Here is a 20,973-nt window from a genome sequence, read left to right as displayed (position 1 = left end):
TTTATATCACATTCTTGTCCCAAACTGATGTTTTCCTGGTGCTGCAGTTTTCCTGCTTTAAAGGTTGCTTTTGCACATTTATCAAGACCAAATGACATTCTTATATCATCTGAAAAAGTTTTGACAACTTGCAGTTTTACTTTCAGTTCCTCATCTGATGATCTATACAGTTTTAAATCATCAGCAAAGAGAAGATGAAAAGTCTTTATACTCTGTTGCTTTCTAGGAGCCAAATTATAGCCATGGCTTAAGTTGTTAAGTAAACAGCTTAATGGGTTAAGGGCAAGACAGAATAGTAGCACGGACAGAGAGTCACCCTGGAATACCCCCCTTTGAATTTTTATCCCTGGGATAATAATTTGTCCTAAATCATGGCTCAATTGCAAAGTGGTTTGCCACTGTTTCATGGTCACTGTAATGTAGTCGATCAGTGTATGGTGCATCTTATACATTTTAAAGCACACTTTTATCCATTTATGTGGGATACTACCAAATGTTTTTTTGTAGTCAATCCATGCCATTCTTAGATTATTCCCATTTTTACAGTTCTCTACTATGACTTTATTTAACAACAAATGATCCTTTGTTCCATATGGCTTTCTTGTATTGCCCTTATGTTCTACTGCCATAATTGAGTTTTCTTCTAAATGACTATACACTCTGTGGGAATCAATTCCCATGTATAGTTTATACGTCATCGGAGGGCAAGTTATTGGTCTATAATTTTTAGGGTAGCTTGCAGGTTCACTCACTAAGTAAGAGCATTGTTTTTCCTATTGTTAGCTAGGTTGATGTCTGTTTAGGGTGAGCATATAAATAGTTCTTACTTATGGATTAATCTTCGTGCAAATATGTTAATACATTTAACCAAAACTTAGGTACTGCATCTGGGGATGGTGTTTTCCAATTAGATGCTTTTCTTAACTTTGTTTCAATCTCTTTGGCTGTTACTTCATCCCATTTCATATCCTCCACTTTAAACTTCTTATTCTTTCTTTAACTTCTATCCATTTAGGATCTTTGTTATGTTCCACAGGATCTTCATAGATACTTCTCCAAATTTATTTTTATTTATTTTACATTTGTTGACCGGGTTTGTCCGACTGAGCTAAGTAGCCCTTTTTCAGCAAAGGCCCAGAGCGAAAAGCACCACATGTTCTACAGATTATAATTTACAAAAATAAGTAAACAATCAACAACTGGTTTACAGAAAATATCCAAAGTACCATATACATAAAAAACAAAGATTTGCTACAGCAAACTAATCATGTCTGTCAGATTTGGAATCCTACATCATTCAGAAGGACTAACAATAGTTATGTCACCAGACATAAAATCTTACATTATGCAGATAAGAATTATGTAATGTGCTTAGGACAGAGAAGTTAATGCGAGACAAGGTCTAGAGAGTTAGAGAAAGTTACATATGTTAGCAGCAGATGGAGGTGTGCAGTTATGTATCCATTTCTTCTTTTTTTGGCAGTCTTTCAATTACTTTTACCTTGTTTCCCAATTCTCTATAACATTTTTTGGGTCATCAATAAATTGCTTATTTTGTACTTTTAGTTTATATTTATCTGCATATCTTCTTAAGTTTTTCCACGTGTGCTGAGATTTTTTAGTTTGTTATTTGCAACAGTGCATGACAGATCCTGGTCTGTTCTAATACTGCACATTGCTTTTATCACGTCTATCTTTCTTAGTATCTTGTTTATCTGTTTCTTCTTCTATATTCTTCTAACAGTGACACTTCTTGGTTCAATTGCTTTATAGTTTTTTCTATTCGATACTTCCGTGATGGTATTCGATTGCTCCCCTTCCTTTCCCTCACTACCCAGTGTTCTTGTGGTAGAACTTTATCAGTCATTAATTTAGCTGCACAGTAATATATCCTGTTTACTTCTGTTATATCGCATAAATCTCTGTGGACAGTCCTAAGTACTGTGTTCATTTGTTTATCAAACTTCGGACTTTTGGGGTTTTATTGACCTTCTGCAGTCTATTTCTTTCATTGATCTTAATATGTCTATCCATCTCTACCAAATCAAGCAACTCTTCTCTTAGTTCATTTTCTTCTAAACTGGACACATTTTTTGTTTTCTATTTTCTATTTCCTGCAGGCATTCTATAGAAAGTTCTATAGCTTATTCTTGTGTTACATTATCTTCAATTTCATCCTGTGCCATCCATTGCTCTGTCATATGGGAATTCACTGGCCTATCACTTTTCAACATTGACTTCATCAGAGTTTCCACAGTTTCCTGTTCCTTCTCTTGCTGTCCAGCTTCAAGTGAACATTTATATTGGTGCTACAAAATATCTTCATATGGCATCTGACCAATTGCTTCCCATTTCACTGGTTTCCCTTAATTTGGATGTCCATTGCTCTATCCTGTTGTGGTAGTTTATGAATTAGATTTTCTACATTGAATCCTTCACTTTGCAGGTACTCATTAACCTCAGTTTCTGTTTAACTTCTCCATTGCTAATCTTCTTTTCTACTTTTCCTCTTTGTCTTCTTATTTTTTGTATAGTAAAGTTTTCCATGTCTGGATTCCTTCTCCTGTATTTGTCTTCAAATAACATTGGTCCTGCTCTTTCTGTATTGATTAATTTTGCTTTCTACTTTGCAGAGATATTACACCATATTAAATCTCTTTTTCTTTCTCATGTTCATATGTCTTCTTCAGATATCTCTTGATCTTTCTGTTTCTCCTTACTCTGGGGACTCATTCCATCATGCTGTGATGTAACCTGTGCTAGATCTTCAACACCAAATCCTTCACTTCGCAGACACTCCAAAGCTTCAACTTCTATTTTTTTTTACTTCTACTTTACTAATCTTCTTTTCTACATTGCCTCTTTGTGATATTAATTTTTTAGAAACCAAAGAAGTGAGCACTCATGAAGGACGACCCGTTCTCTTGAAGTACGGACAATTTTATTGCAAAGTAATGTAAAAATCCACATGAACGCAAAACACTTAACGTTTTACCACTCTTTCTTCAAACACTCGATGTCCTGAGATGTATGCATACCCAGTCATTGTGCCTATTAATATACCCTATCCAATTATAAACCACCCAATTAATAACAAGTATTAATATAAAAAAAAACAAATATGTACATTAAAACCAATACATGTTAAAACCCAGTACATATTAAAAAGCATACATAATATAAAAATACAAAAAAATATGTATTCAGTTGTTCAGACATTTCATTGGCTTTCCTGTAAAACACTCATGTGCTGCCATCTTGTGTCCAAATTAAAAAATTAAAGTTTAGTTGCCCTCAATTTTAAAATGGGTGCCAGGGAGACTGAATCATTCAGATGTAGATATTTTGTTGCTTCCAAAATTAATGGCCAGTACAGCTCCCTGTATTCTAATCTAGTCTCTCATGGACCCCCTCATTTGTCCATGGGGACTACTTCCAAAAAGAAAAAAGAAAAAAATAGCTTCATGACAAACCATAGTGTGTCTATATAAAGCATTATTACAATTTTTCATCTTAATATTGTAGCCATGCTCATACATTCTAGCCCTTAATTTTCTTTTCCTATATAGAATGATGAACATTTATTGCATAGTGCTATGTAGATCACCCCATTGGTATTACAATTTGCAAAGCTATTGCTATCAATGCATTTTTTCCTGTGTTTCAAATAAATATTCTCACCAGTTTTCAAAAAATGACATTGCGGGCAGCAACCACATTTGTATGTTCCTACCTTACCCCCTTTGGTGTTTTACTTCTTATTGTTTTCTAACACGTTCTTTATATTAGGACCTTTCCTATAAGTGAACTTAGGGGTTTGTTAAATATAAATTCTAAATCGGAGATACTAGAAAATCTGTCCCATTCTCTTTGTATAATATCCCTAATAATGAATGCATCACCATTATAGTCTGTTACAAAAACTCCTTCGTAGTTGTTCTGGGAGATCAAACCATTCCTGTCATTGGTTAAAACCCCATTCCTTTCCCTAATAATGGAGCAAATCTGTTTTTTCTTCCCTCCAAAATCTCATTATTTATTCCTTAAAGTAAGACATCGAGGTAACCTCTTTTTTTTAAACATACTTGTTAATAGTTTACACTCATTAAGAAAATCTATATTGTCCAACGTCATATGACTTCCCCCTCACAAATTGTCCTTTCACTAAACCCCTCTTTTGGTGGAAAGGGTGGGCACTCGTGTAGTGTAGAAAGAAATTTGAATTGGTTCCCTTTCTAAAAACTGTAGATCTAAACCTATCATGGTCTTTCGTAATAGTAATGTCCAAATAGTTTACATGCTGATATTTTATATTGTAGGTAAATCTTAAAAAAGAGATGGTATTAGAAATATAATTAATAAAATCTAAACATTTTTTCTCTGACTCCATCCAAAAAAATACAGATATCATCCAGGTAATGCTTGTACAATGTCCAACAATTAACAAATTTTGAATTAAAAATGCATCCTCAAACCACAGGTAACACTAACAGTTTACATAGGATGAGTACTTTTGACCCACCCCTACATCCACAGTTGAGGAATTTTGAGGCTTTATTAGCGAATGAATTAAGAAAAGGGGTACAACAGAATAAAGTATTCCTTCATTTAACTAGAGATGAGAGGTGTTTATTGGATGAACCAAGGAGTAACAAGTTGCTTAGAGTGATGAAACCAGAAAAAGGGGGTGGCACAATTTTCATGGATACCATTACTTACGAAGCTAAAATGACAAACATTCTGGAGGATACCACCAAATATTCCAGAGTACCGATTAATGAAGTTAACATTGCCAATAAAAACTTTTTGTAATTCTTAATGTTCTCTTATTAGAGGGAACAATAGACTTGGAAACATACAAGTTTTTACACAACGATAGGCCAAGAGTTCCCACTATATTTGGTATTCCCAAAGTCCACAAAGACCTAGTGGATCCATCTCTAAGACCAATAGTGTCTTCAGAGGGTTCAGTGACTGCCCCCTTGGCCATGTTCTTGGACAACAAACTTAAGAACTTTTCTATGTCGGCAACCAATGTTCTTAAGGATTCATGGGATCTAATAAATCGAAACCAGTCTGTTTTTGTACGTCTAATAAAGGATATATTTACTCCATACTGCTCATGCTGGTCTACTTGGTGGTTTGGTGCATTTGGTTTGGACCGTGCATTTCCCCGTTGCATGGGATTTGGTTGTTTTATCTAATAAAATGTGTCAACTCTAATTTATATAACAAGATTATTTTCATTACTGTTGATGTGATAGACCTTTTTACCTCTATTCCACACCACAAGGGTTTGCTGTGGTTTGAAGATGCATTGGCCAAATATGGGAAACTTAATAACAATGAATTTAGAGCCTGTCTGAAACTAATGGATGTGGTTTTAAGGAATAATTTTATTTTCTATGAGGGGGAAGTTTTCCAGCAATTGAATGGCATAGCAATGGGAGCAAGTTGTGCCCCAACATATACCAATATTATGTTGTCATACTGGGAAGAAAATTATATTTTTAATTCAGAATTTGTTAATTGTTGGACGTTGTACAAGCGTTACCTGGATGATATCTGTATTTTTTGGATTGAGTCAGAGAAAACATTTTTAGATTTTATTAATTATATTTCTAATACCACTTCTTTTTTAAACTTTACCTACGATATAAAATATCAGCATGTGAACTATTTGAACATTACTATTATGAAAGACCATGATAGGTTTAGATTTACAGTTTTTAGAAAGGGAACCTATTCAAATTCCTGTTTACACTACACAAGTGCCCACCCTTTCCACCAAAAGAGGGGTTTAGTGAAAGGGCAATTTGTGAGGGGAAGTCATATTACTTTGGACGATATAGATTTTCTGAATGAGTGTAAACTATTAACAAGTATGTTTAAAGAAAGAGTTGCCCCAATGTTTTACCTGAAGGAATAAAAAATGAGGTTTTTGGAGGGAATAAAAAACAGATTTGCTACATTATTAGGTAAAGGAAATGGGGTTTTACCCAATGACAGGAATGGTTTGCTCTCCCAGAAAAACTATGAAGGAGCTTTTGTAACAGACTATAATGGTGATGCATTCATTATTAGGGATATTATACAAAGAGAATGGGACAGATTTTCTAGTATCTCTGATTTAGAATTTATTTTTAACAAACCCCTTAAGTTCACTTATAGGAAAGGTGCTAATAAAAAGAACTTTTTGGAAACAACAAGAAGTTAAATACCAAAGGGGGTAAAGTAGGAGCATACAAATGTGGCTGCTGCCCACAATGTCATTTTTTGAAAACTGGTGAGAATATTTATTTCAAAGACAGGAACAAACGCACTATTAACAATAGCTTTGCAAATTGTAATTCGAATAGGGTGGTCTACATAGCACTATGCAATAAATGTTCATCATTCTATATAGGAAAAACTGAAATAAAGTTAAGGGCTAGAATGTATGAACATGGCTACGATATTAAGACTAACAATTTTAATAATGCTTTATATAGACCCACTATGGTTTGTCATGAAACTATTTTTTTTTTTGCTTTGGAAGTAGTCCCCATGCACAAAAGAGGGGGTAAATGGGAGACCAGATTAGAATACAGGGAGCTGTATTGGCAATTCATTTTGGAAGAAACAAAATATCCAGGTCTGGATGAGTCAGTCTCCCTGGCACCCCTTTTAAAATTAATTTGGACACTAGATGGCAGCACGAGTGTTTTACAAGAAAGCCAATGAAATGTCTGAACAACTGAATATATTTATTTTTTGTATTTTTATATTATGTATGCTTTTCAATATGTACTGGTTTTTAACATGTATTGGTTTTAATGAACATTTGACATATTTGCAGATATTTATTCATTTTCCATCTTGAGCATGAATACTTGTTTTTTTATATTAATACTTGTTTTTAATTGGGTGGTTTGTAATTGGATAGGGTATGTTAATAGGCACAATGACTGGGTATGCATACATCTGAGGAAGTCGAGTGTTTGACGAAAATGCGGTGAAACCTTAAGTGTTTTGCGTTCATGTGGATTTTTGCATTACTTTGTAATAAAATTGTTCGTACTTCAAGAGAACGGGTTGTCCTTCATGAGTGCTCACTTCTTTGGTTTGTAAGTGGTTTTTGTACTTTGAGCACTTTTCATCTCTATTTTTGTGGTTTAGGATATTAGTTTTTTTATTGTGAAATGTTCCATATCTGCCTTTGCCAGTATTTCATTCAAATATCTTTGGGACTGCCTTCCTTATATTGATTAATTTGGCTTTTGCCTTTGCATAAATATTGCACCATATCAAATCTCTCTTTCTTTCTCATGTCCATATTTCTTTTTTATACTTTTTCAAAAATCTCTAGGTTTTGTTGTTTATATTTTCACACTTTATCAGGTGCTTCATTTTCCAAACAGATCAAAGTTTCTTGGTCTATATACTATTTTTCCACAAATCTGTTGTATTAATGAGTACAAATTTTTATTTGAGGCTTCTGACAGTTTTTCTTGTGAAAGTATTTTTCTTTCCTTTAATTCCTCTCAATATTTTTGTGTATCTTGTGTCTGGAAATTCTGGGCTTTTCGTATAATAGTAAGCATACATGATTTCCTTCTTATCCTTAATAGTCCATTCTATTGTCTTTATGGCTCTTCTTTGGCCTATCCATTTTTGTTATTTTTGTGAACTGCTACTTCCTTCTACAACAGGGGGGCCATCCTCCACCTGGGCTTGGCCTGGCCCCATTGTAGGAATGTTTCTGTATTTTGAGGATTCTACATTGTCATTTTTTTCCAGTCCTGGAACCAGTGCGCCTACCAGGATTCGTCACTTTTTTATACCGGGTCTTGTGCACCCAGCTATCTTTTTTAATTTTTGACCTACTTCTGTCCATGATATATGCTATATAAATACAACCTATATATCAGTGTTGTCTTGGCAAGCTTTTGTGAAAAACAGGGTCCACCTCTTAAAGGTACTTTCCAAGACTTCAGGATGATTTCAATTTCAGCAACACTACTCTCCTTTGCTTGCTGACTTATCATCTCTCCATTCGGACCCCCAGCTGGTTGAGTTTCTCAATTATGGCTGAGTGAGGGATTGTGTCAAAGGCCTTGGCTAGGTCAAGATAGTTAGTGTGAACTGTTTTGCCTTCATCCAGGGCCATGGTGACATTCTCAAAGAAGTCCACCAGGTTTAGCAGGCAAGATCTGCCCTTAACAAAGCCAAACCTGATCGGGTCAAGAGTTTGAAGGTTACTTATATCCATGTTGATAAGATCCATAATGATTCTCTTCATGGCCTTGCAGATAAGGCTGGTTAGGCTTATGGGTCTATAGTTTCTGGGGTCAGTTGAGGGACCCCCTTTGTGCAAGGGGATTATGGTTGCTGTTTTCCACTCAGCTGGGACAAAGCCAGTGCTTAGACTGAGACTGAAGAGTGTGCTCAGTGGTTCCACTAACTCCTGTTTTAGACCATTTAATGGGCAGCCTGGGATGTTGTCCGGTCCCATAGAAGCTGTGTTTTTGGCCTTGGAGAGTGCGGCTATGAAATGCTCTCTAGAGATGCTAGGCAGAGGACTGGTGACAGGTATGCTATGCGGTATCACTGGTGGGGACAAGGAGTGAAGTTTTTGCCAGACCCGTCTGCTAGTAGGTTGGTAATGTCCTCAGGTTCAGTATAAGTGATACCATCCACAACTAGTTCGGCACAAAGGCCTTCCCTTTTAGATTCTGGACATAGCTAAAGAATGTTTTGTGATTTACCTTAGCTAGGAATGCTAATTTAGTTTCATAATTAGCTTTAGAGGACTTTACAAGATGTCTAATATGCTTGCTTATGATTTGGAGGGTGTTCCTCCTTTGCTGGGACTGTTCCCTCTTGTTTTTGGCAGCAGTTTCTTTCTCTTATTTTATAAACTATTTATGCTGCATGTCCACCATGGTGGCTTATTTTTTGAGGATCTTGATTTGATCTATTCCAGTACGGCTGAGTCTATAGATTTATATAGGTGTTTATACAGGACATCTGTGTACACCTCAGTATAGGGGTCATTGCTGTCAGTGTTGGCAGGGGTTTTAAACTACTGATGCCATTGCTCAGTAGGCTATACTTTGCTTTGGAGAAAATTTTTAACCTTTTTGCTCCTGAGGGTGGGTCAGGTACGATCATTACTTCAAACAAGACTGATTTATGATTGGACTTTACCAGGGAGGGCTCCACACATGGGGTGGTGCAGCGATCCCCCATGTTGCTAAGAACTATGTCAAGGTTGTTAGAGCCCTTTGTGGGGTGCTAACTATCTGCTCCAGAGCATTTGTGTTAATAAAGTCCAGGAATCTTTGGGCAAGAGCGTTTGTGCTCATATATGTTACACAGTCGATGAAATGATAGTTAATGTCACTCATGACCAGGGTATTTGGCTGTACTAACAGTGACTCAAGTAGGTCCAGGTAGGCTGTGTGGTTTTTGTGGTTCACGGTGGGGGTACCTATAGCTAACAATGATGCAGGGAGTCTTTCCTACAGTTAGTTGGCCTTGGAGTAACTCTAGGGAGTCATACTGTTTAACTAGTCTAGAGGTGTATATGTGGATACTCCTCCTCCCTTGGATTGTTCACATTCGTTGTATGGCCTGAATGTGTGGAAGGCATTGTAGCCCTGTATGGCTGGGGTACTCCCTGAGGCCTTGAACCATGTCTCTGTGACTACGCAGACATCAGCATCTTCCAGGGTGTGAAGTGCTTGAAGTGAGTGCAGTTTCAAATTTAGACTCCTAGCATTAAGAAGCATAACCCTGAGTTTATTTCTGGAGGATATTTTTATGTTGGGAATTTTGTTCTCATGACATAGTATATATGTTCAGTCTTGGTCCATATACACTTAATTTTTTGATGATATTTGTATATTTTGGATGGACCAGTCAAATAAAATTAATGAATTTATTCAGTATATCAATTCAATTACCTCTTTTTTATAGTTTACACATAATATTGGGTATGAACAGATCACCTACCTGGGTATGGAGATTACTAAAGAGGTCTTAAGTTTAATGTGTGTGTGTGTATATATATATATATATATATATATATATATATATATATATATATATATATATGGGACCCCTTCGAATGGTAGACATTTCACAATGTCGACATTCATATGGCCGAGACCATATGATCGACATTTGAAATGTCGACCATGGGGAACTGGCATCTCCCTACAGTGCGGAATGGAAAGATTTCCACCTCTGAACTGTAGTGCGATCTCGGGGTTGGTATATTTAAGTTCTGGGGGGTGTGGGGGGGGGCAGAGTAGCGTTAAGGTAAGTTTTTTTTTTTGTTTTTTATGTTCTACTTGTACGGTCGACATTTCAAATGTCGATCATATGGTCTCAACGATATGAATTTCAACATTGTGAAATGTTGACCATATCAAGTAGACCCATATATATATATATATATATATATATATATATATATATATATAGAGAGAGAGAGAGAGAGAGGAAACCAACATACACCAACACTTTTTTACAGTTCTTTAGTTGTCATCCTAAGTATCAGAAAAAAGTCATTGTTAAAGGGCAGTTAGTCCACCTGTCTAAGATGGTGTCAAATTTTAGGACATTTGAAATGGAGTGTTGTAAATTAATGGAGATGTTTATGTGTAGGGGATACCCCTATAGTTTCTTCAAATTCATTTTTGAACGTCTTTTAAAAAAGAGGAAAGGGTATTCATAGTCTCATTATCGCCCACATTCTGGGGGTGGGGTTCTAACATTACGGACCCCAATTATGGGGACTTGGTAATTAACCATGGATTGGATATGGTTACAGTGAGCCCACATAATTAATTAGTAACCCAGGGGTTAAAAAGTTACACTGAGGCTTTTGTTACTGGTTATAGTATTGATAGTCTAATTATTTCTGATATTTTATTCAAGAACTGGGAAGTGTTCTTGAACCACTGTGAACTTTTGAAGAAGGATGGTTTAAAATCAAGTACTGTGCTTAAGAGGGGTAAGTGTTTTAAACAACTTTCTAGAAATATCAAATAATGTTGATTTCATTAGAACCTCCAGGAAGGTAGGTAACTTTTCATGTGGTAATTGTAACCAGTGTCATTTTATTTTGGAGGGCGACACTGTCTTTGTGCCAAATAGGTTGAGGAAGGTGAGGGGATTTTTTAACTGGTATTTTATTTATTTTTAGTTATTTATTTCAGTTTAATTACCAGGGAAGTCCACTGGACCAAGAAGTACCCATTTTCAGTGGAGGCCCGGGGAGAAAAGCTCCAAAGGCAGTACAATCAATGCAATAGAATGTCCACAAAGCAAGAATACATAAAAGAACACTGCAAATGTAAATTACAATAGAATGTCCACACAGCAAGAATACATATTAAGAACACTGCAAATGCTAAGTAACAAAAAAAATGTTTTTTTTTTTTTTGGTATTAACATAATTTGCAATATTTCATCCTTACAGTCTAACTACAGACTACAGCTACAATTACAGTCTGTTAGGTACTAACATAATTTGCAGTATTTTCATCCTTACAGTCAAGTGAGAGTCAGCTAAACCATTAGCTGGAATTAGAGAGCAGAAAGGTTCTGGAGTAGAGGGGCTTAGCGTAGAAAAACCTTGAAATTATGTAGGGTGAAAGCAGGAGCATTTCCATTTGGAAGATAGGTGTAAGAAGAGTTGGGTTTTGAAGTATTCTGTGTTAGGTATGGTCCTAAGTGAAGGAGGGAGAGAGTTCCATTTTCTACCTAGAGAGAAGGATAGTAGTTGCTGGCCGGCGGGGTGTTTAGGTCTAGGAATGGAGATTAGATTTTGGTGTTCGGATCTTAATGATCGGTTAGGGATGTAAGGGGGAAGGATGTTGGATAAGGCTGGGCATTTTCCTGGGTAGAATATTAATTTATGAGTGGTAGTTAGTTGCAGATAGTCAAGGTGGTTGTGAAGTTCTAAACAGTTCAGAGATTGAAGGGTGAGGCAGTGGTGGGTTGAGGTTTTGGATTTCGTGGGGAATTTAGAGATTTTATTATAGCAAGTTTCAAGTTTAGAGGTGAGGGAGGCAGACAGATTAGTTAGAAGAGGGACACCATAAAGTAGAGAGGGAAGGAGGTAGGAGGTAGCTAAGGTTTGCCTAGAGGATTTTGAAAGAAACAGATTGTTCCTGTAGAGCATACCTAACTTTTGGTGGTCTTTTTATGTTTTGTTGTATGTGGAGGTCGAATTTGAGGTGTTTGTCAATGGTTATGCCAAGGAGTTTAGCGGAAGGGACCACTTCTATGGGGGTGTTGGTTTGGCTGAGGATGTTGAAAGTGTTTTTGTCAAAGGAAGAAGCCTTGGTAGGGAGGAAAATTAGTATTTTAGATTTATTGGAGTTGGGGGAGAGATGGTTTTGGTGCATCCAGTTTTCTGTAGTGGAAAAAACAGTTTGTGTTTTAGAGAGAAGTTCAGAAAAGTTGGGGGTGGTACAGACTAAGGTAGAGTCATCAGCGTATTGGATGACTGAAGTGTCTGGGAGAGCAGTGTGAAGGTTGTTTATGAAGATGTTGAAAAGTATGGGATCGAGGATGGATCCCTGAGGAACGCCGGTAGGAGTAGGTAAGAAGGAGGAGGTAGAGTCCTTCAATCTGACAGCCTGAGATCTGTCAGAGAGGTAACTGGAGAACCAGGATAGAGTATTAGTGGAGAGATTAAGGTTGGAGAGATGGAAGAGAAGGTGTGTATGGGAGATGGTGTCAAAGGCTTTAGACAGATCTAGCAGAACAGTGGATACTAGAAGTCCAGAATCTCGGGCTTGATTAACTGTTTCTAAGAAGGAAAGTAGGGCAGTTATGGTGCTGTGGCCCGGATAGAAACCGTGTTGGGTGGGTGTAAGTAACTGATTCTGAGTTAAGTAGGGTAAAAGTTGGTAGTGGACACATTTCTCTAGAATTTTAGATAGTGGAGAGAGGAGGGCTATGGGATGGAAATTAGAAATTGAGTTGTTTTTACCTCCTTTATGAAGTGGTAGAATGTAGGCTGAACGCCAAAGTTTGGGTACGTATGACTCTTTTAAGGATCTGTTAATCAGGATGCTTATTGGGAGAGCAATTTCTTCGGCTGCGCATTTGAGGAAGGAGGGGGGGATTTTGTCGGGGGCATTAGAACATGGCTTTAGTTTGGATAAGAGATTTTTTTATAAACGTAGTGGAAACTGGTTTGAGTTGGAAATTAGGGTGACAGTTATTAGAAGAGTTTAGGAAGTTGGAAGGATTGTTGTCAAGGAAAGTTTTGGTAAGCTTGGCTATAGAATCTGTAAAGAAAGTGTTGAAGAGAGAGCTCAGTTCCTTGTCAGTTAAACTAGAGTCAGGGCAGGGGTTATTTCTTGACCCAGGATGGAGAAGAGAGTTAACAGATTTCCAGAATTGTTTTGGGTTGTTGTTATCATTGGACTGAAGTTTATTGTAGTAGTTTTTTTTGTCCCAGGTGATTAGTTTTTTTACTTGGTTGCGGAGTTGGGTATATTGGAGCAAGGCAGAAGACAGTTTACTTTTCTGATAGAGTTTCCAGGATTTGTCTCTGAGATGCATAGTATGTTTAGTTTCTTTGGTCAGCCAAGGAGCAGAATTGGCTTTGATTCGTTTGTTTCTTAGGGGGGCTAGGGAGTTAAGGGTATTTAGGAAGATGGAGTTAAAATGTTCTACAGCATCATCAAGGGAGAGAGTGTAAACGATTTGCCAGTTGATTTGTTTGAAAATGTTGGAGAAAATTGTGGGGTTGAAGTTGCTAAGGTTACAAGTTTGAATGTAATGATGTTGGAATTGTGAGGGGTTAGCTGAGCGATGAATGATGGCAGGGAGATGGTCACTAAATGAGTCAGGGATAGTTCCAGATAGAGAGATTTTGTTTGGATGGGAGACTAAAATCCAATCTATGATGGATCCTGGGGGGTGGTTTTTGTTAGGTCTGGTTATAAAATGGATTACTTGGGAGAAGTTGAAAAGGTTGATAGCTAGGGAGAGGGTAGGTGTATTGATTTTGTTCCAATCAATGTTGACGTCTCCTAGGATAAATGTTTCATATTTTATTTCAGATGAGGCCCAGTGGAGAATATTCTCAAGGGTAGAGATATTATTGCCTGGGGAGATGTATAAGGAAATGAAGCAGATATTTTTATGTTTATTGAGTTGGAGCAGACATGCGGTTATTTCAGTATTTTTGAATAGAGGGGTTGGGATTTGCAGGGGGATTATGGAGAGAAGGTTAGAGTAGATTAGGGAAGAGCCTCCACCTTTTTTATTTAATCGGTCACTTCTGAGGATGTTGAAACCTGGAGGTAAGATTTCGGAATCAGAGATATGGGGTTTTAGCCAGGTTGCAGAGATGGCTAAGATGTCAGGTTGGTTGTGATTAATCCAAGCATGAACATGGTGAATTTTGTTGTTAAGGCTCTGGGCATTGATAGTGAAGACCTTAAGGGTGCTAAGAGTGGAAGTAGGAGAAGAAGGAGGAGGAGGAGGGAGAGGCTTATTTAAAGTGAGGTAGGAGGGTGAAGGAGGGAATGAGTTGTTTGTATTGAGGCAGGGGCCAGGGTTTGGGTGAATGTCTCCAGATAAGGCTAGGAAATTACTAGAGATAACTTTTTGTCTTTTAAGTTTAGAGAGTAGGAAGATGTTTGGGGTTAGTGGAAATATAAGAGAGAAGTTTTTTGTAGAGGAGGAGAGTATTTTGGGATGGAAGAGGTGTAGTCAGTTTATTGTGATAAGGGAGGGGAAAATAGAGTGGAAGTGAGAGAGTCGAAGAGGAAGTGGGTGAGTGAAAGTGATAGTATGAGTAGTAGGCAGGTATGGGTGAGATTTTAAGCAGTATGAAGTAGCATGATGGAGAGGAATAAGAAAGATGAGAAGAGAGAAGGGGAGTCTAGAGGGAAAAGAGAATTTGGGAGGGCATGTTTGAATGGGTGGGGTGTGGAAGGGAGTAATAAGAAAGGTAGAAGAGAGTGGTTGTGGAGAGAAGGTATAGGAGAGGAAGGGAGATATAAAGTTAGGAGAGGAGAGTGTAGGGTTAAGTGCAGTGAAAAGTGGGAGGAGAATGAGTGGGCGGGGAAATAAGAGGGGGGTTAAGATTGGTTAATTGATGTAGGGATAGAGGGAGTAGGGTAAGATTGTGATTGGTTGAAACAATTAGAGGGAGGAGTTGGTGAGGTATAAACGTGGAGGTACTGGGGGCGGGTGAGATTTGGGGGCAGGGTAGGGGAGCGGAGTGAGCCCAAAGGGTGAACGGAGCGGGAAGATCCAGAGGAGGAGAAAGTGAGGAAGACAATCAGTAAAGAGTGAGTAGTCAGAAGGTAAGTTTAGCAAGTTTAGCAGAGAATGTAAAAATAGGTAAGGTAAGTGAAGGAGAGAGGAGGAAGGGTAGTGAGATGTGCAGAGGAGAGGAGTTAGAGGATTGATGCAAAGGAGAAAGACAGAGGGAGAAGGAAGAGACTTCAGAGAAGGGAATAGGGGAGGGCTGAGTATAAAGCAAAGAATGACTGGGAGTCCTGAACAGTAGAGAGGGAGAGAGCAGAGGAAGGGATGTTAGAGGGCTGTAGTAGGTGAGATAAGGAAGGAGAGGGAAAAGTAGTGGGAACAGAAAGAAAGTAGTGGAGCGCCACCTAGTGGTCAGTCAGTCTGGGGCAGTAGAGACCCCAAGGGGAGAATCAGGAAGGGAGCTATCGAGGTATTCTTGGCTAAATGCTAAATATGTCCTGGATAGTATGTTGGGAAAATAGAGAGAAAATTCAAAGAGTGCATATATGAACATATGTATGATGCGGACAAAGGGAAAATTAGTAACATTCTTTATAGACGTGTAGTTGATTTCTCATTGCATAGGCTTTTATTTTTCGCAGTGGATAGGTTAGATTTTAACTCCAGGGGTGGTCCATGGGAATGCTGCTTGGAAAACAAGGAATTATGGTGACAATTGATGTTAGATGCTTGTACCCATTGTGATCTGAATTATATGGTCTCTATTTCTTGTCCTTTGAAATAATGGTGGCTGGAGATTTGATTGCCCAGGAGGGTATGATTATTCATTTCTTTTCTTTTATTTCACTATTTTTAGGTTTTATATATATAAAATAAATCATGTATTTCTTATGTCATAAACAATTTCTACCCTGGGGTTCAAGGGTTTGCTGTCATGGTGTGTGTCTTTTTAACATGGTCTTTGTTGTGTGTAGCATTACTGAAATGTGGGGCGATTGGTTGAAATGTTCACGTGACCAACTTTTAAATTGCTATGTAAAGAGATAATTTAACGTGAGGGGGCTCTTCTTTGGTTCTAAATCATTCTGATGAAGTTCAGTGATTCTGTACAGTATTTGTATTTTATTAAAATCATGTAACATTTGCAACTGGTGTCTGTGGAGTTTTATTGTGTTTTATTAGTTTGTGAATTTCCTTCTTCTTTGCTTTAATGTCATTCTGGATATTTGGACCATACTGTTCCATGTGGTTACATTGGAAACATTTACTCCAAGACCCTGTCATGTACTTGAGCCAGTGTTTTCCCTTATGCCTATGTAACCTGCAGGGAAGGCTAAATTGCCCTCCAATGGGGTTCTCTATATCAATTTATGGTGTTTGGTACATCCTTCTTATGCAGGTGTGCCCTGATGGCTAGACAGAGGTAACACTTTTATCCAATTCCTCAGTGGAGTTGCACTCTCAGTCTGCTAATCAGAATCTTATGTCCTTAGGAAAATCGCTGGGTGCTTGCTTCCTTGATATAAAGTCTCCTAGTATTTCAAAAGTAGTGATTTGACATCCATTCATCCACACATGAAACATGCTTATTTCAGTGATATATTCACTTATACTGTCATCTAATTGTTCTCTGAAATTTTTTCTATAAATTTCAGGAGTCAGTTTAAATATTGAAATAAACAGTGTTTAACTGTATTATAATTCATGCAACTAACATCTGATATTTTGGACACAGCATACATTTCCTTACCCATGGGCAAAGGAGTTAAAACTCATCCATTGTCCTTGCTCAAGTTAGAGATGGTTGCATGTGGTTTCAAATGTTTGACTAACACTATCAAATTAATTCTTCACTTTATACTGAGGAAACAGTTTGGTTCTGCCAGCTACTGTTCAGCTTTACCTTTCACTATTCACATGCCTTTGAGGAAGGACCAGTATCTCTCTCTCTCTCGTGCTGGAACTGCTTTACTCTTTCTTCTCAATCCTATGCTGTTTTTGTCACAGGTTGATGCATTTTGTCAGTAGATCTGCAATGTTTTAACTCTAGTTCTAATCTTTTCAGTTCAACACTGATAAATGTTAAAAAAATATTATCTAAGCTTTTCTTGAATATTGTGTGTTTTTAATTTAAGTGCCAGCAAGTGGATTGGTTCACTTAAATTTACTCTCAGTATTAATGACATGGCCTTTATGAAGATGGAAGGTAAAATCTACCAGCTGTACTCCATGGGGTGCATTGCTAGGCTCTGTATGGTTATACAGATCACCTGTCTAGTTGTTGTTGTTTGTCTTTCAGCTTTTCCCAATCACCTGTCTAGTACTAAAATAAAATAAAGGCTGTGCAAGGTATACCATTGCAGATTATTTAACTTAGGGCTGCAAGGGTATATATACTTTCTGCTGACCAAAAACTGTTTTCCAGGTCATATAAGGCCAATTTAAAAAGACACAATTGCTACCTATCAACTAGTATGTGATAAAGAGGTATATAATCTCACCTATTGTCACTAATTAATATGTGATGGACAGGGGCTACAAGTTATACCTCTCATACTACTGATATCATTATTTGAATGGCAATGGAGCAAGCATATTAAAGATTTGACTACTAGCAGTGGCACCCATTAGAATGCAAAGGAAAAGTCACCTTAAAGGTGTTCAGGAAATGGTGTGCTAGTAGTTTGGGTAATAGCCAATGCCTGCCATATCCAAATAGGCTTCATACTACACCCTGAAAGATCACAGTTAAAATGACATCTTACTGGTACTTCACTCACCTCATACCAATCTCAGTATAACCTTGCCAACAGTAATTGAAAATTGATCAGTATTATTTTGAACACACACACTCACACAATATCTTCAGTACTTCAATAACTCCCTCTTTCAAAATTTTAAAGTACACTACCACCAGTTATTCAAAACTAGTACACTTTACTGTTTTCCTTAAAAATAAACACAAAAAGCTTTACACATTCATATGTTAACAATTAGCTCTGAGCAGTCACCTTTCCAAGGTTGGACACTGCAAAGTTTGGTACACATTCAAAATGTATAATCCCATATGTTGCTAAAATAAATCAGCATCAAGCATTCAAAGCTGAATAACAAAATTCATTACATGAAATAAATAAGTTAAAGCATTTATTACCCAACTAAATATGCAACTAATAAAAGACTTGCACACAAAAAATTGTAAATAAAACATTCAAAAAGACATAAGATGGTCAGAAAACATCTGCTTCTGGCTAAAGGACATATGCATCCTTACTGTTTCTGTCTTTTTAGTCCAAAATAGAATGTCAGAGTCCTTACAGGCAGTATAGCTTGAGGCTATGACTATAAGGGATTCCTCCTGCAAGCAACACAATACTCCTACAGCTCCTCTACTTCTGTTACTTTTGTATTAACAGTCAGTTCTTCTATAGATAAGCCACCAAACAAAATTTTAGGAGGCTTTAGTTTAAATTTCAGACAATGTCCTTCCTTTGTCAATAGTTAAATACTGCTGGTGGCAGGAAGACATTCTTAATAACCTACTGTCAATAAGGCATCGTCATGTGACCTAGACAGAATCTGCATGTAGCAGATTCTGCAAAAGTGAAACAATGAAGCAGCAAGGCTTAGTTCTATACACAAGGTGCAATACAGTAAACCATTTTAAGCATTTTTCGTTTACATAATATACTTTACATAAAAAGGCAAATTCAATGCATCTGTTTCTCTTTTATCTTAATTTAGTGCAGCTTTAGTACAACACCATGTATTGGTCATTTGAAAGGACAGTAATATATTCATAGATTATTATAGTTCTTTTCACAACACTTAATGAATGAGTAAAATAAGTAAAACCATGCTCAACATTTTTGTGGCATGTATAAGGCCATATCAGGAAAGACAGATGTGCTAGTTTTAAGAAAAGTAAATACTGAAACCGTGAGAAAAGCTAGCACATTGCAAAGGTTATACAGGGGTGTGGTGACCTGCTGTAGTGTTACTGCCTGTGTGACACGGCACCACATTATGTAACAGAAATTCTGGTCAGGTGCAAGGTAAAATGGTATGCACATACACAGACAGAAACATACACTATGTATATTTATTTATCTTTGTGCACACACACACACACACACACACACACACACACACACACACACGCTCTCTCTCTGTATATTTATATATATATATATATATATATATATATATATATATATATATATATATATATATATACACATACATACATAGGTCCCCTTCAGATGGTCGAACTTCTAAAAGCTTGGCTTTCATATGGCCAAGACCATTTGATCGAACTTTTAAAAGTTCGAACGGTCTGAATGGGATCTCCATAGAGCGTGGAACAGCAAGATTTCCCTATACTGCAATGTAGTGTGCTCTCGGAGTTAGTATATTTAAATAGTGGGGGGTGAAGGGGATGCAGGGGGGCTTGCCCCCCCTGCTAGTAATGTTTTTTTCTTTATTTTTTTCACATTTTCGAACATTCAAATGTTCGATCATATGGTCTCAGCCATATGAAAGTCGAACATTTGGGTGTTCGATTATGTGATCCATATATATATATATATATATATATATATATATATATATATATATATATATATATATATATATATATATTGGTTTACTTCAGACACATTGACTATATTTTGTTTTCAACATATGATAAAAAGCAACTTGTGAGCTGCATAAAAGCTGTTTTTTTCAGTTACCTCCATGTCTGGTATCATCAGCGGGCAGAAGCAGACTAGCTATATCCCTAACTCACACTGCTAAAGAGTATTTTGCTATTTTTGCTACTAGCCTACAAAGGCTAAGAATGAGTGCTATAAAAACAAACAAAACCAAACAAAAAAACAGAGAAGTGGGTCCCTGTTTTCTATTGCATTCTATTGCATTTAAAAGTCACTGTTTGCCTAGCAGTACCATCTAAGAGACTTGAAAAGAGACTTGAAGTTCCTAGTGTTCTTCTCTGCTTTGAGAAGCTGTGCTCCTTTGTTACATTCCAAGCAAGTGAATGAGCTACAATGACCCTGAAGTGAATACAGTTCTGTTACTAAATACAGAACTGAGTTTATGTTCTGCTAAAGTATTCCCAGTATGAAAGTCTACTATGGAGAAATTGAAACCTTACCTGAGAGAGGGCTTACTACAGAACAGTACCGAATGTGCTAACAGGAACAAGTCAGCTTTATCATCAGTGCATCTGTGAGTCTCAAAACTGCACCACTCTTAAAGAAGCTATTCAAAGAAGCTGGTATATTTAGTTACTTTTGAATATCATGCTAATCAAGAGATCTAGAACAAAAAATGAATGGGCAAAAATCTACTCTTCCAAACCGTCTAGAGATGCTTTAAAGGTATACATGGAAATGAAAGGACAATAGATAAGGTGACAGAATTAAATGAACATTGCCTGTTAATGTAAGAAAATGGGTATTTGGCACCCAGGCTTAGGAATTTAAAAGTTACTTGGATGTTTACCAGAATTCGAGATCCTCATACAGGCTTAACAGTGAGCTCCACTTCAGATGTTCTAAATTTATTTATCTCATAGTTTCTGACTCTTTATGGCATTAAAGAGGACAATATATTTTTCCAGCGAAAGACAGATGATAAGTTCTTGACCCAACTTAACTTCCACTGTGTTATGTTAAAGTAGATTATAGATGTGAACTGATGAGGACATCTCCTTCTCAAGATGTTTAACTAATTTACAGG

The sequence above is a fragment of the Protopterus annectens genome, chromosome 3.part1 (genome assembly GCF_019279795.1).
Source record: "Protopterus annectens isolate FY-2018-M chromosome 3.part1, PAN1.0, whole genome shotgun sequence".
Classification (NCBI taxonomy): Eukaryota; Metazoa; Chordata; order Ceratodontiformes; family Protopteridae; genus Protopterus; species Protopterus annectens.
This window is presented reverse-complemented; position numbering follows the sequence as displayed.